This window comes from Rhipicephalus sanguineus, chromosome 6 (assembly GCF_013339695.2).
Source record: "Rhipicephalus sanguineus isolate Rsan-2018 chromosome 6, BIME_Rsan_1.4, whole genome shotgun sequence".
In the NCBI taxonomy this organism is placed as follows: Eukaryota; Metazoa; Arthropoda; class Arachnida; order Ixodida; family Ixodidae; genus Rhipicephalus; species Rhipicephalus sanguineus.
Window position 1 is genome coordinate 46823963 of NC_051181.1, and position 14950 is coordinate 46838912.

A 14950-nucleotide genomic window follows, 5' to 3' on the forward strand; every position below is an offset into this window, starting at 1 on the left:
GCATCTTTCCCACGTGAATAAATGAGGCTCCAAGAAAATACATGGGGTTGGCCGGTGGGCCGATCATCGGTGGGCCGATCACGGAGGCAATGCCAAATATATGTAGCTTATGAAGCAATGCATGCCTCATCAAATGGGAAGGTTGCCCGTCGGCGTCCGCGTCGGCGCGTCCAACACGAGTGATGCAAAAAAATAATCGTCACGTGATGATGTCACCATATGACGTCATCATGACGTCACAGATTGTCAAAATATGTAGCGTCATTATGACGTCATATAATGTGACGTCTCATGATGACGTATTCACACGTCATCGTCGCTTTGCATTGCCTCCGTGATCGGTCACGGAGGCCGTGCAGAACTGCGTTAGGTACAGAACGCTTTTGGAGGGGGCGGGGGAGATTCAGTACATCGAATGACAAGAAGAAGATGGCTTTCGGCTTCTAGTCATCTTTAACGAATGCATAAGGAACCCTGTGCGTTTTTTAATTCAACGTATCTAAACATGACTTGCGCATCTGCAGCCGATTTTGTGGACGCTGAGCACGGGGCCGACGATCAAGAGGTCGCATTGGAGGGTTCTGAGATCGTATCGCACGTGTTAAAAGGTAGCGCTTTTACCATCCTGTGGCAGATAAGCTCATTTGCCGCCGGAAGCGCGCGCGAGCCATCGTCTCAGTGCGCGCTGTCTGCTACTCACCGAACATCGCAGGCCTGACGCAGTAACAAAAGTCTTCGTCGCGAAGTGCTTGTTGCATACAAGACTCGTAGCGGATGGCTACTTGCCGGTTCTTAGCTGTACAACCCATGCTTCACGCTGTTTCTTGTCTCGCGGTACCAGTGCAGGCTGACACTGGGCTCCTTTGCGTAAGCGCGGTACTGCGGCACCGAGCGGTAGAGCCCCATGTTCGGTCGCCTTCGGAGGCAGCCACTCTATTACAATGGTTTCAATTGAGTAGAAAATGAGAGAAAACTTCCGAATTTGAACAGACCGCAGCGCATGTGACACTTGAAACTCGTTTTCAAAGCACGCGGCAGTGCGCCACAAGCAGCCGACGCGGCCGCTGAGACCACGTGATCCTGCCAAGCACGTCACGCCGACGGTGGATCTGGCGTTTCCAGTAGTGGCCCTCGAGGCCAATAGCTTCCCGTGCGCTTGTTGGAACGAGAAAAGAGAGGAAGCGCTTGAGAGCGTGCGCCATACCCCCGTATCAGCACTCTTTCTTGACGGATTCCGAGAAATTTTTTGCGGCAATTGATTCGGGAGGCAGTAAACTCTAATACTAGTGGTTCATGACCTTTTTAACGGTGTCCTCTATTGAGTGGCGAGCACGAAGAAAAGTCAGCCACCAGCCACCGCTTGCAGCCAGCCACCGCCGATTGCCGAAGCGGACGCCCATCCTCTGGGTCACTACTTTCGGTGAGAAACACGCAGTTATCATAGCTACCTCCATTCATACATCGGTATAGTCTGCCTTCGCGCTTGCCCACAAGAATATGCTGCTTGAGAAAAAAAGGGTGTCTTTCAAACGTCGCATCTCAGTTAGAAATTAGCCGCTCTGAATCTGGCTTATGTATAGCACGTGCTCACTGTGGAGACTCACTATGGAGACACTGTTGCTGTCCTTATATCTTGGTATCTCTCTATCGTGTCACGGCCGTTCTTCGTGCCCGTTTTTCGGTATTCAGGAATGTCTAAACACACAATAAAAGTAATCATTGGATGTATGATACATAACAAAAGTGTTGTCTCAGCACCACAGCAATTAATTTATGTTCCATGAACGTATTGCATTCCTCTCAAACACGAGAACAGTGCTCACGCGTCAACTTTTCTTGGTGACCGTACACTACTTTGTAATAACTGTCAATACTTAATAATATTAGTAATAATTGTCCCCTTGCGGGTGGTATAGCTGCCACTTTGCAGGAGGAAGCTTCACCATCGGCTAGGGGGTCAGAATATCTGAGTGAGGTGAACCAATTATTTGCCTACGAAGTATACAAGGAGCATCCACTTCGTTGCGTTCTTCCCGTTTCCATATCCTGTCTAATTATGTTCTCTATGCAGGCAGCCTTTGCTGGTTAACGTAAGTGTGGTAAGGGCATGACCAGGATTTGGGAACATTAGAGTCACTGGAAAAATTTCAGAGTATCGCATCTGTTTTCCGCGAGCCGCCGCCGACGCGATTGGTTTACTCGCATCACGTGACCTTTCGCCGCCATATCCCTTCCAAGCGCTTTGGGTGCAGGCGCGTTCAATGCAGAGCGTGGCCGGACATTTAGCAGTACCGCGGTCCTCAGAAGTACTTCGTCCCTTTTTTTAAACGCGCCATGCAGACAGGAGCGTAAGCAGACATTTTTTTGGGGGGCGGGGCACCTCCTCGATCTGAAGTGGGGGGTCTGGCAGGCAGATATGGCCGAGTGTCATTCGTGCTATGTATGCCACGGGAAAAAATATTTCATGGGGGGGGGGAGGGAGGGGGCACGGGCGTGGTGTGCCACCCCCTGGCTACGCCACTGCATGCAGATAGCAGAACAGAGTAGCTCACCATCAATCGAACGTTACTGATGAGCTACTCTGGGAATATCGTTTGCCGTGTGGGAAAAAATTAATGTCAAAGAGCGCCGTTCTACGTGGCTACATAGTTGGCCTGAACGAATTCGCCCCCCTCGAATAACACTCCTTTCTGCAGTGATCTACACTAAGTTTGCTGGAAAAAAATCTTATACGACAGGATACTTCACCTTTTCGGTTCGCTATGTTCAGCGATATTGAAAACTACATGCTACATACCTTTCTATTTGCTCGGCTGTTTATATCTCGATCTGTTCAACAGATTGGGCGTGCATTTAGAGTTATAAGCGTGCCACGCACGAGAGCGAAATCGAAGATGTATTAAATAATAACTGTTTACTGTATACCTTGAAGGCAATTGTGGCATGATCATTTAGCATTGCACAAAACAGAAGCGTGGAACTCTGTTGATAAACTTGGTATAAGGCAACGTTATCAAGCGTATTTTTAAATTTGTTGCAAAAAATGCTGCTAATGGTGCATTGCGCCGAGCGTACCCTTAAAATGGTCACAGCAAAAAAAAAAAAAAAAGCAGATCCCACGCATTGAGGGAGTCGATTTTATGCGAGCCCTAGGTCTATATACATAGTGTGTTGCAGTAGCATGCGCTTTAAAAATTCCGGAATGCGCTATTTCTGATCAAAAGAACATAAACCACCGTGCCGAGGAAGTTTTAATAAGAGCGCATTATGAAAAAAAAAGTGCAGCAGTGCAGAAACCGAACCCCAGCTGTTTACGCGCTGGCAACGCCAAAAAAAAAAACTGTTTGTCGGAACAGAGCAAAATATTTGCAAATTCATTGCAACGTTGACAATATTAAGGAGACAAGAAATAGGAAATAAAATAATTAAGTAGTGATGTCAATCATTTTTGATGGCCTTCTACGTATCGCAAGATAAGATGCACCTAACCTACCGCCCGCCAATTCGCCCGTGCGTTCGGCTGTTAGCGTTCCGAATCAAGACGTCGCGCACAAGTTCCAATTACCGTACACACACAACTTCTATTACACATATCAACCAGTTGAACAGCAAGCACGGTGCGCAAGCAAGCTATGCGTCAGCGATCAGTCGAAGGACGAATGTTGAATGTTCTCGATGCTGTTCGATAACGTTCTCGAGTGCAGTGAACCTGAACACCGACTGCAAAGCAAGCGCAAAGAGTCAAGATTCACCAAATATCGAAGTAAATGGCATCTCGCACGATGTCACTGCGCAAATGCAACTATGTTTACAGCCCCGGACCTAGCGAACACGCCCGGGCGTAACACGAAAAGAGACCGATGAAGCCACGAAGAGAGTTCGCGAGCACATGGCAACATTCGCCGTACGTTTCATTAGTTACACCGCTAACCGCGCAGTCGATCTATACCTGTTGATGACTCGAAATCACTTCTAATATCCTCTTGAAGAAACACACACACATAATGCCGTTCTGCCGAGCGTAACACGGCACTGAGGCTAAAAGATCGGTCACTTCTCAACACACGCTAGCAACGCGCCGGACGGTCTGGAAGGGACATGGCCGCCGCCACCCAATGTTGCCCGCGTGCAGCCTACCTTTGCGGTACTCTGATTTTCCAGTGACTCTAGGGAACATGTGCACGTAGCGCCATCTCTGGTCGATGACAGCGGATAGCGTGCCGTAACTGAATGGGCAATAGGCGAAAAAATTCATATCTGACAAAAGAAGCTAGTTATCATGTACGACCTGGGTTCTATTAGGGAACAAGCGCTGGAGTTCTCCGTGCCGCCCTGGCGGTCAAAGCGCGCAGGTAGGCGTGCGCGCCGGAGGCATATTCCGTGCCGCCCTGGCGGTCAAAGCGCGCAGGGAGGCGTGCGCGCCGGAGGCATATGCAGTCGGGGCTTCGTTGGGGACGTCGCGCTGCCGTGGCTGCCAAGGTCACTGGCGTTCACCGACTACTACCTGGAGGAGTGGCCGCCACCCGCACGTGAATGGTCTGGAGGGCTACAACGGCAACGACATACGACAACGACAACGGCTTATGACTCACTGGGACCGGTGCTGCACAAGGAGCATCGGAGTTCCATCATGCTCTCGACCTGTGGTCATGCTGACGACCGTGGTCGTCAACCTGAGCGAGTCCGGTGCGCATCCATCTTCGGGCGGCAGCAGAGTTGCCTCTGCTGCGCACGTCAGCAGTTCCCGTGACCGGCAGCCCATGAGGTCCCGCAGAGAGTTGTGGGACGGACAGCGCCGGCATGTGGTCGTGTGTGCCACGTGCAGTCCGCCGTGGCTAAGGATAGCCAGGACAAGACACTTGCGCGCGCTACCCTTGTGAAGTTGCCCGCGTACTTCTCGATGGACCTTTTTTGTTCCGAGGGGAGGGGGCAGTATGGGGGCGCTCGGCGGCTGTGAGCGCGTAGAAGACGACGACGATCCCGTGTGCGCTCGTGTCACGCGGCAGCTGCTGGCAGCTGGCAGTTGCGGCCGAGGCTTACACCAGTAAAGGCGTGTTTCTTCGGGTCTCGGCCTCATCTCTGGAGGGTTCCGGGCTAGATGCAGCCGCAAAACCATACAACTTGAATTGGAAATGGCGCCGAATGAGATGGTCGTAGCAACGGCGCGTTTCTTTTTTTTTCGAGCCTGGTGGCACAGATGTCACCGCCCCGTTATAAAGGGGACGCTCATAGTATCCATCCATCCATCCATCCATCCATCCATCCATCCATATCCATCCGAGAGCACTGTGAGAGGAAATGTGAAAGATAAAAAAGGCGCGCTCATGTTTCCTTCAGAATGTGTTGGGCGGACGCTGATCTGCTTCTGGACGCCGATCGGTGCGAACGCAGGATGGATAGCTCGTCTCGAGCATCGACAGCGGTCGACGCCAGCGGCGGTATAGCGTCTCCTCTCGTTCCAAAAGACTACAGGATTATTCGGCCTGCGTTGCCATCAGGAGAAGCGATGAGACGAGCACTTGCACTACACTGCGACGTCAGTGGTCGACCATATCGCATCGACGACTTCAGGAAACCCCTCAAAGACTTGGCTATCATACAGCGAGTGGCATCGGGGCATATCAGATGTCGCACGTGTGGTTATTGAACATGAAGACCGATGCAGCGACGAAAGCGCTAACGGAAGCAGGCGTCCTCAAAGTTAAAAACCAGCTGTGCCTTGTCAGCGACCCGACGCGTCAAGAAGTTAAGATGAAGTTGTACTGGCTGGCGTTTGACGTTACAAGGGAAGCTATCCGGCGTGCCTTCTATGAGTACGGCGAGGTCACGGAGGTGAGCGATGACCGATCAGCGAGGGACGTGGACAAGCGTGGATATATTGAAGGAGTAGAATAGCCCAACAACTTCAGTAGAATCAACAACCCTTATGACACGTTTGGAGCTTGGACAAGGTGTTTCTGTGGATGAACTGCCGCGTCAAATGCGTATTGGAGGCAGAATGGCACCGTAGTGCCAAGGAGAGCTCCTTTGTGCTTGCGTTGCCGAAGTACGGGGCACATGCGACGCGATTGTAAAGTTCCAAGGTGCACCGACTGCCACTCTTTCGGACATCAGCGAGATGAGTACACCCGCTCGTACGCTCGAGCTGCAGGGCGACAATCTGAGACTCAACAGAGTGAACTCATCATGGATGAAGAAGAATCGGAACAAGCGTCGATGCCTGCGACACCACAGAAGCTAACGTCATCGGATGACGCGGCGGTGCTGAACAACAGTAAGGAACTTTCTACAAAGCTCGATACGAACGCCCAGCAAAGGAAAGAAACTGCGGTAGCCACGGTGTGTACTTCAACAATGAGCGGACAGACGCGCCCTGCGCCAGCTGCAGACGCCGCGCCGCTGGAAGTAAAGCGCCTAGAAATCTCGGCGTTACACCACAAGCCCACTGTGACATCAGTGAAATGGGCTTCACAGCATCCTTTAGGGTTAGAAACAGAGGAAATGCAAGGTTTGTTTGGAAATCTGAATACTTTAAGTATGGATTTAGAGGTGGCGTCTTCAAAACGTCGGCACGATTCGGATGACGGTGCTCAAGAGGATGAAGCACAAGTGAAGTCTGAAGTACACTGAAAGATAGTCAGTGGCGGAGAGAAACCAACCGCTGCCCGACAACGGTCGTCGTCGCTCAAACGCGATGACGGCCGCGCAAACTAGAGGTGAACACCATGGATCCACACTGGACGACAAGAGGCCAACAAGTGAAAGTGCAGGGCTCTCGGCCGGGACCCGCTCACCGATTTCGTCGCTGAGCGGGTCCGTGAAAGTAGCGACGCTCAACGTACGAGGGCTGGCTTCTAGAAAGAAGCAGACCCAACTCTATAGGCTTGTCATTGACCATGAGCTGGACATTATTGCAGTCCAAGAGACGAAAGTGGCCCCGCCACGGTGGTCTAGTGGTTATGGCGCTCGACTGCTGACCCGAAGGTCGCGGGATCGAATCCCAGCCGCGGCGGCTGCATTTCCGATGGAGGCGAAAATGTTTGAGGCCCGTGTACTTAGCTTTAGGTGCACGGTAAAGAGCCCCAGGTGGTCGAAATTTCCGAAGCCCATCAATACGGCGTCTCTCATAATCGTATCGTGGTTTTGGGACGTTACACCCCAGCAATTATTTAGAGACGAAAGTGGAGAGTGAGGACGGCACCGAGAGTCTGTTGTATAGCGTTTCACCGGACGATACAGCGCCAGCGTCAGTCATGCATTTGGTAGGTCGGCAGGGTATGCGATTTTTGTGCGGAATAGTTTAAGTTTCACTGTCGAAAATGTCACATCTGATTCATCTGGAAGGTTTGTTGTTTGCGATTTACGTTTCTTTTCATTTAATTGGCGAGTTAGTTGTCTATATGCACCTGTTAAAGCTGATAAACGCTGCGCAATGTTTTTCAAGTTCGTGCTTATTGTGATTGTGATCGCTTAGTTATTCTAATGGGAGATTTTAACTGTGCCTGCCGTGCCAGTGATAAAACAAGTACAACCGCTTTTAACGACTCAAGCACAGCAGCATTAAAAAACTTAATCACTGACTTTAGTCTCGACGATGTGGCAGAGTGTATTGGCAAAGGACCGACGCTGTATACGCATTTTCAAGGCTCCAGTCATGCGCGCTCAGATAGGGCCTATGTGTCACTAGAATTAGTTCCGATTGTCAGTGAGTACAATGTCCACCCCATTTCGTTTACTGATCACTGCTTCGTTTGTAATAGCCAGAAAAAATAGAAGTAGACATGTATTTAGCTGGGACATGTGGAAACTTAATTCTAATTGCTTGGAGGATGAGATATTTATAGACAATGCTCGAGAGGCTTTGTTAAACATAGACAGCGGAGACCAGAAATACGGAGTGAAATGGGAACAATTGAAACAAAATATTAAGCTGAGAGGGCTGGAGCGCTCAAGTACAATAAAGCACGCGAAGTGTACAGAAGAAAGTACCCTACGCTCAAACTTGAAAGAGCTGCTAGCAGAGGAAAGTAAAGCACCAGGGGCATTTATGAACGATGTAAGATCAGTAAAGTCGAAAGTGGAGCAAATAGAAGAGGAAAAAAATCACAGCATATCCACGGAGTGAATGATGATGAGTGGGCAAAGCTGCGGAGGTTCATCGGTAAACCGTGAATCTTCCGTGAATTCTGCCCAGTACATCATCACCGACGTGAGATCGGGCGCGTTTATACTAAAGGTTCGATGAGTTATGACGACTTGCAGCTCACTTTAATTTTACATGTACGCTGTGAATTTTCATTGTTTAGAAAACCATTGCTTTAGAAAACACCTTGCGTCTTTCGTTAAGCAGCTGGCGTCTTTTTCGTTTTGCTTTAGAGACATCTGGCGTTCTTTCGTTTGTGTTTTTACAAAACATCTGGCGTCTTTCGTTGGTTTATTTCATCAATCAACGGCGTTTTGAACAAAATTTTTTATTGTTTAATCACGCACAGGAGAAATCTCACCAGGCACTACCTTGGAGGTAAACAATGGCTGCTAATGGGAATGAGAGACAGAAGAAGTCGGCTTTTAGCTAACACTTACACTTCTACAGAGACAGAAGAATTCGGCTTTTAGTTAACGCGCACGCTGCGAATTTTTTATTGTTCAACAACGCACAGGAGAAATCTCCCACCGGCACCACCTTGGAGGTCAAAGTGTAAGACTTGTTACTCACTACTACGAGCACGACGAGGGACGAACGGGTGCCGCCTTAAGGAGCTTCGCCCCTAAAATATCGTCGTGCGCGGATGAGGGCACGGGCAGAGAAGATGACCGCAGGTGAAAAGCCGACCAAAAGAATGTCGGGTCTTGAAAAACGAAATGCTCAGCGGAATGCTATACATCAGATTCAATACATATGTAATATTACAAGTGAAAAGAAATGTATAGAAGATGCTTTTCATGAGTATTATAGCCATGTAGACGGTTTTAATAAAGAATTCCTAAAGTTAATGCCGAAGGTTGAAGACTGTGAGAAAGATAACTTAGAACTCCCCTTTTCTGAAGCACAAGTGGCAAAACCAATCGCTGACTTTCATTTGGGATAGTCCTCAGGTCCTGACGGATTAACAGCTGCCTTTTATAAACATTTGAAACACGAAATAGCCCCATGTCTAGCAGCGGTATTTAACGAAGCATTAGATATAAAAGTAGTACCGCCATCATTTCTGTTATCTCATACTATATTGATACCATACATCCGCCGCAGCGTGGCTGCATGAAAGACGAGGAAGACGACGTCGCTTCTCTGGTTGTTGCTGGACTGACGCCATCTTGTCCACCCTGCGCTGTTTTAACGATTTAATAAATAGTTACTGAGCTACCCGTAACATTATTGGTGGAGGTGGACGATTCCCGTACCTCCATGGAGACGCGCAGCGGTCGCAACACCGGCGAGCCCTCACCGACTTCGCCTGCCGGAGCTTCATCACCGCCGACCCCTTCCGCCCCAGCTACAACCTACGTCACGTTCTCGCCCCCCCGAGATCCAGGCACGTTCTCCGGAGATGGTTCTACCGACGTTGACGCCTGGCTGCACCGGTACGAGCGCGTCAGTGCTACGCACCGCTGGGATCGCACACTCATGCTCGCTAACGTTCTTTTTTACCTCGACGGCACTCCGCGGACATGGTTTGAAACCCACGAAGACGAAATAACGAGCTGGGATCTCTTCAAAGAGAAGATCCGCGACCTTTTCGGCGATTCCTCTGGTCGTCAGCTCGCTGCAAAGAAGGCTCTCGCCACACGCGCCCAGACTTCTACGGAATCATACGTTTCCTACATCCTTGACGTCTTGGCTCTTTGTAGCAAGGCCGACCAGCGCATGTCGGAGGACGAGAAAGTTAACCACGTACTAAAAGGTATTGCCGACGACGCCTTCAATCTGCTGGTTTTCAACAACGTCGCGAGCATCGACACGATCCTTAAAGAATGCCGCCGTCTCGAACAGGCTAAAGCCCGCCGCGTACCTCAAAGCATCACGCGCCTTCCGAACACAGCGCCTACTTCGTCTTGTGATGACGTCTTCCGCCAGACCCCTCCATGTGACAACCTCACCCGCATCATTCGTCGAGAAGTCGAGGCAGCGCAACCGGTAGTGACTCCATTCACAACGCCTGAGCCTTCCCCGACCACGCTTTCCTTGATCCAGGCCGTCGTCCGTCAAGAATTATCGAACGTCGGCCTACATCCTGTTCCACCTGTATATTCTGCTGAGCCTTTTTATCGTCGGCCGTCAACTCCTCGACTTGCGTCCAACTATTCTCGACAACGCAACCTGTCCGAATGGCGTACCTTTGACGACAAGCCCATATGTTTCAACTGCCGACGCGTTGGTCATATCGCTCGCCATTGCCGCAACCACTGGGCTCCAACGGCACACTATGGGTCTCCAAACCAGGCCAGCTCTGTCACCCAGTCGTCCTCAACACTTGCATCTTCTATGCCGACCACATTCTCTGCTCCAGCCGCACCTCTGACCAGACCTCGCTACGACCGCTCACCATCCCCTGCTCGCCGTCAATCTCGCTCGCCCCCACAATCTCGCCGTGCTGCCTCTCCGACCTATTCGCAGCGCCTACGACCGGAAAACTAGGCAGTGCAGCTTCTGGAGGTTGAGCTGCATTGACGACCTCAGCAAGAAATCCTCGTTTGACGTTAACGACCAACCGGAATCTTTAGACGTTTACTGTGGACGATGTTCCTGTGTGCGCGTTAATAGATACTGGGGCGCATGTGTCTATTATGAGTGCTGCTCTTCGCCGCCGACTTAAGAAGGTTGTCACGCCCGCCCTAAACCGAGCCGTACGAGTCGCCGACGGGGGAAACTGCCGCTATCCTTGGCATGTTCTCTGCCCGAGTTACTATTGAAGATAGAAGCGCTGTCGTTCTTTTTGCCGTTATCGAACATTGCCCTCATGAACTCATTCTCGGTATGGATTTCCTAGCCACTCACTCTGCCCTCATAGACTGTTAAGCCGGCTCTCTTCACCTTGATTTGCCTCTCCTTTCCGATCCGACCGACCCACCTCAAAGTCGTCTCAGCTGCATGGATTTCATACGCCTCCCGCCTAATTCCGTTATGCACGTCGACTTATCCTCCACGCCACCTGTACTTGACGGCGGATTACATGGTTGCACCGATTCCGGCCGTGATGCTTACGCGTGGCGTCGCTGTTCCGCACACGATTCTGACAATTACTGGGAACCGCACCTGCCTTCCTCTGGTCAACTTCGCACTGACTGCACAAGTTCTCCCCCAGGGTATCTCTCTGGCCCAAATTACCGCTCTTCAGGACCACCATGTCGAGCCCTTCAGAGTGGATGATTGCTGCAGCTCAGCCCAAGGTTCAACTTCATCACCATCCTCGGGCGTTTGACATTGAACGGATGGTTTCATCGGACCGTCACGTCTGATCAAGCTGCAGCTCTTTGCCACGTTCTGGAGCGCTATCGCGATATTTTTGATTTGCCAGTACATCCTTAAGCCAAACGACCGTCGTTACGCATCGCATCAATACTGGTGATGCGAATCCGATTCACAAGCGTCCATATCGTGTTTCCGCGTCGGAGCGTACAGCAATACAACAGGAAGTCGAGAAGGTGCTCGCGAAAGACATTATCGAACCCTCGTGCAGCCCCTGGGCTTCTCCCGTCGTCCTTGTGAAAAAGAAGGATGGAACATGGCGCTTTTGTGTAGATTATCGGCACCTCAACAAGATTACCAAAAAAAGATGTTTACCCTTTGCCCCGCATCGATGACGCCCTAGACTGCCTGTATGGTGCTACTTATTTTTCAACTATCGACCTTCGGTCTGGCTACTGGCAGATAGCCGTCGGTGACATGGACCGCGAGAAGACCGCATTTGTCACTCCTGATGGTCTTTATCAGTTCAAGGTGATGCCCTTCGGTCTCTGTTGTGCGCCGGCCACCTTCGAAAGAATGGACTCATTGCTCCAAGGGTTCAAATGGTCTACCTGCTTGTGTTATCTCGACGTCGTTATTGTTTTTTCGCCCACATTCGACTCACACCTCAGTCGTTTAGAGGCAATTCTTGACGTTTTCCGTAGAGCCGGACTTCAACTGAACTCCTCCAAGCGCCACTTTGCTCGTCGTCAAATCACCGTGCTTGGCCACCTAGTCGATGCCACAGGCGTGCGCCCAGATCCAGAGAAAACTCGCGCCCTTATTAACTTTCCTGTTCCGAAGTCCCCAAAGGATGTTCGCAGCTTTGTGGGGCTGTGCTCCTATTTCCGGCGCTTTGTTAAGGACTTTGCGACCATTGCACGCCCCCTCACAGACCTCTTGAAGAAAGACGCCCCGTTTTACTGGGGCCCTGATCAAGCTTCATCTTTTTCCCAACTTACGACCCTGCTTAAGACGCCGCCAGTCTTGGCCCACTTCGACCCATCAGCTTCAACCGAGGTCGGCACTGACGCCAGTGGGCATGGCATAGGAGCAATGTTCTTGCAACACCAACGTGGACACGACCGTGTTATAGCCTATGCAAGCCGACTGCACTCTCCCGCCGAGCGCGACTATTCAATCACGGAGCGCGAGTGCCTCGCTCTTGTGTGGGCAGTCGCCAAGTTTCGTCCATACTTATACGGGCGCCCATTCCGTGTCGTCACCGACCATCACGCGCTCTGCTGGCTAGCCTCACTCAAGGATCCCACAGGACGACTCGCTCGCTGGGCTCTACGCCTGCAACAATACACGTTCTCTGTAACGTATAAAACAGGGCGATTGCATCAGGATGCGGATTGTTTATCGCGCCACCCTGTGGAGGAAGCAACCGATACTGACACCATCGCAGACGCTTTTTCTGTGTCGCAGCTGCTCCATATTGGCGAAGAGCAGCGCAAGGATTCTTCTTTACGAGCCATTATTGACCAACTTGAGTCAACGCCTCGCGACGCGCCTCTACGAATGTATCTCGTCAAAGACGGGATCCTATACCACCGCAACCTCGATCCACTCGGCTCCGACTTACTGCTCGTCATACCGGCCCACCTGCGTTCGACTGTCCTTCACCAACTTCATGACGCTCCCTTGGCGGGCCACTTGGGCATTTCCCGCACATACGACCGTGTACGTCGTCGTTTATTTTGGCCTGGACTTGCCCGTTCTGTTCGACGCTATGTCGCCGCTTGTGAGCCCTGCCAGCGCCGCAAAAGGCCGTCTGCCCTTCCAGCTGGATGCCTTCAGCCGATCGACGTTCCCGCTGAACCTTTTTTTTCGAGTTGGTCTCGACCTGCTTGGTCCTTTCCCACTCTCCAGCTCCGGAAATAAATGGATTGCTGTCGCCACAGACTACGCGACGCGGTACGCTATCACACGAGCGCTTCCGACGAGTTGCGCTACCGACGTTGCGGACTTTCTGTTGTACGACATAATTTTAGTGCACGGAGCTCCTCGCCAACTTCTCACTGACCGTGGCCGCACCTTTCTCTCAGCTGTCGTTGACGAAATCCTGCGGTCTTGCAATACCAAACACAAGTTTACGACTTCGCACCATCCGCGGACGAACGGCCTCACGGAGCGCCTCAACAGGACCATAACCGACATGCTCGCGAAATACGTTGCGGGTGATCACCACGACTGGGACATTCATTTACCATATGTGACGTTCGCCTACAATTCCTCGCGTCACGACACTGCCGGCTACTCACCATTCTATCTCCTATACAGACGAGAACCCGCACTATCCTTGGACACCTTGCTGCCCTCCGCCACCGAATATGCCGCCGAAGCCATCTCCCGTGCCGACCACGCGCGCCAACTCTCCCGTAATCGCCTCGAGGCCACGCAGGATCACCAAAGACAGCTCTATGATTGTCGCCATAGAGACGTACACTTTTCTCCGGGTTCTCTTGTGCTCCTCTGGTCTCCCACTCGGCGTGTGGGGCTTTCTGAGAAACTCCTGTCACGGTACACTGGACGATACCGTGTCGTTCGCCAAATCACTGACGTTACGTATGAGATCGTCCCAGCCGATCCAACAACGTCATCATCAGGTACGAGCGACGTCGTTCACGTGTCTAGGCTCAAGCGTTATTACCCTCCCTCGACCACATATGTGTAGATTAAGCACCGAGACGGTGCTTCTACCGCCCGGGGGTTATGATACCATACAGCCGCCGCAGCGTGGCTGCATGAAAGACGAGGAAGACGACGTCGCTCTCTGGTTTTTGCTGGACTGACGCCATCTTGTCCACCCTGCGCTGTTTTAACGATTTAATAAATAGTTACTAAGCTACCCGTAACAATATTTTTTCGACGTCATTTCTGTGACGGAAACACGTCACTGAAGTCTTGGTGGACCCCGGCATAAAACACTTTCCTGTTAAAATAAAAAACTTGAAGTGGCTTAGCTCGGCTACGCCAAGATATACGTAGCGTTAGCCAAAGGTTCAGCTAAATTATTCTTAGCTTTCCAGATTGTCTAGGATTATTAGCCTCCTTCTGTTCATTCTTCGTACGCTGAACCGCTAATTGCCAGGCAACTACTTCGGGATCCGATGAGATAAGCTTCTCGGCTCTTCTGCGCCGTTGAGCAGCATTTGCGCTCTCCTCCATGGCGTTACCCACCTGCAAACGCCAGTCAGAGGCGCTATCAAGCGACTCCAGCGCAATGTCAGACGGCGACTGCGCAGTGAAGGCGAATAGCTGGGCGCGCGCCGGCGCCAGTGTGTCTGCCATGGCTACGACGTCAGTCCTCTCGAATGCGCCGACCAGCAGCGGCGAGTCGCGCGCGGCGGTGGCGGAGCCTGCGCGTGCGCCGTCGCCAGTGCGTCTGCCGCGGCTACGACGCCACTCCTCCCGAACGCGCAGACCAGCAGCGGCGAGTCGCGCGCGGCGGTGGCGGAGAGCGCGTGATATGCCGGCTCCGATGAGCCAGCTGTGTGA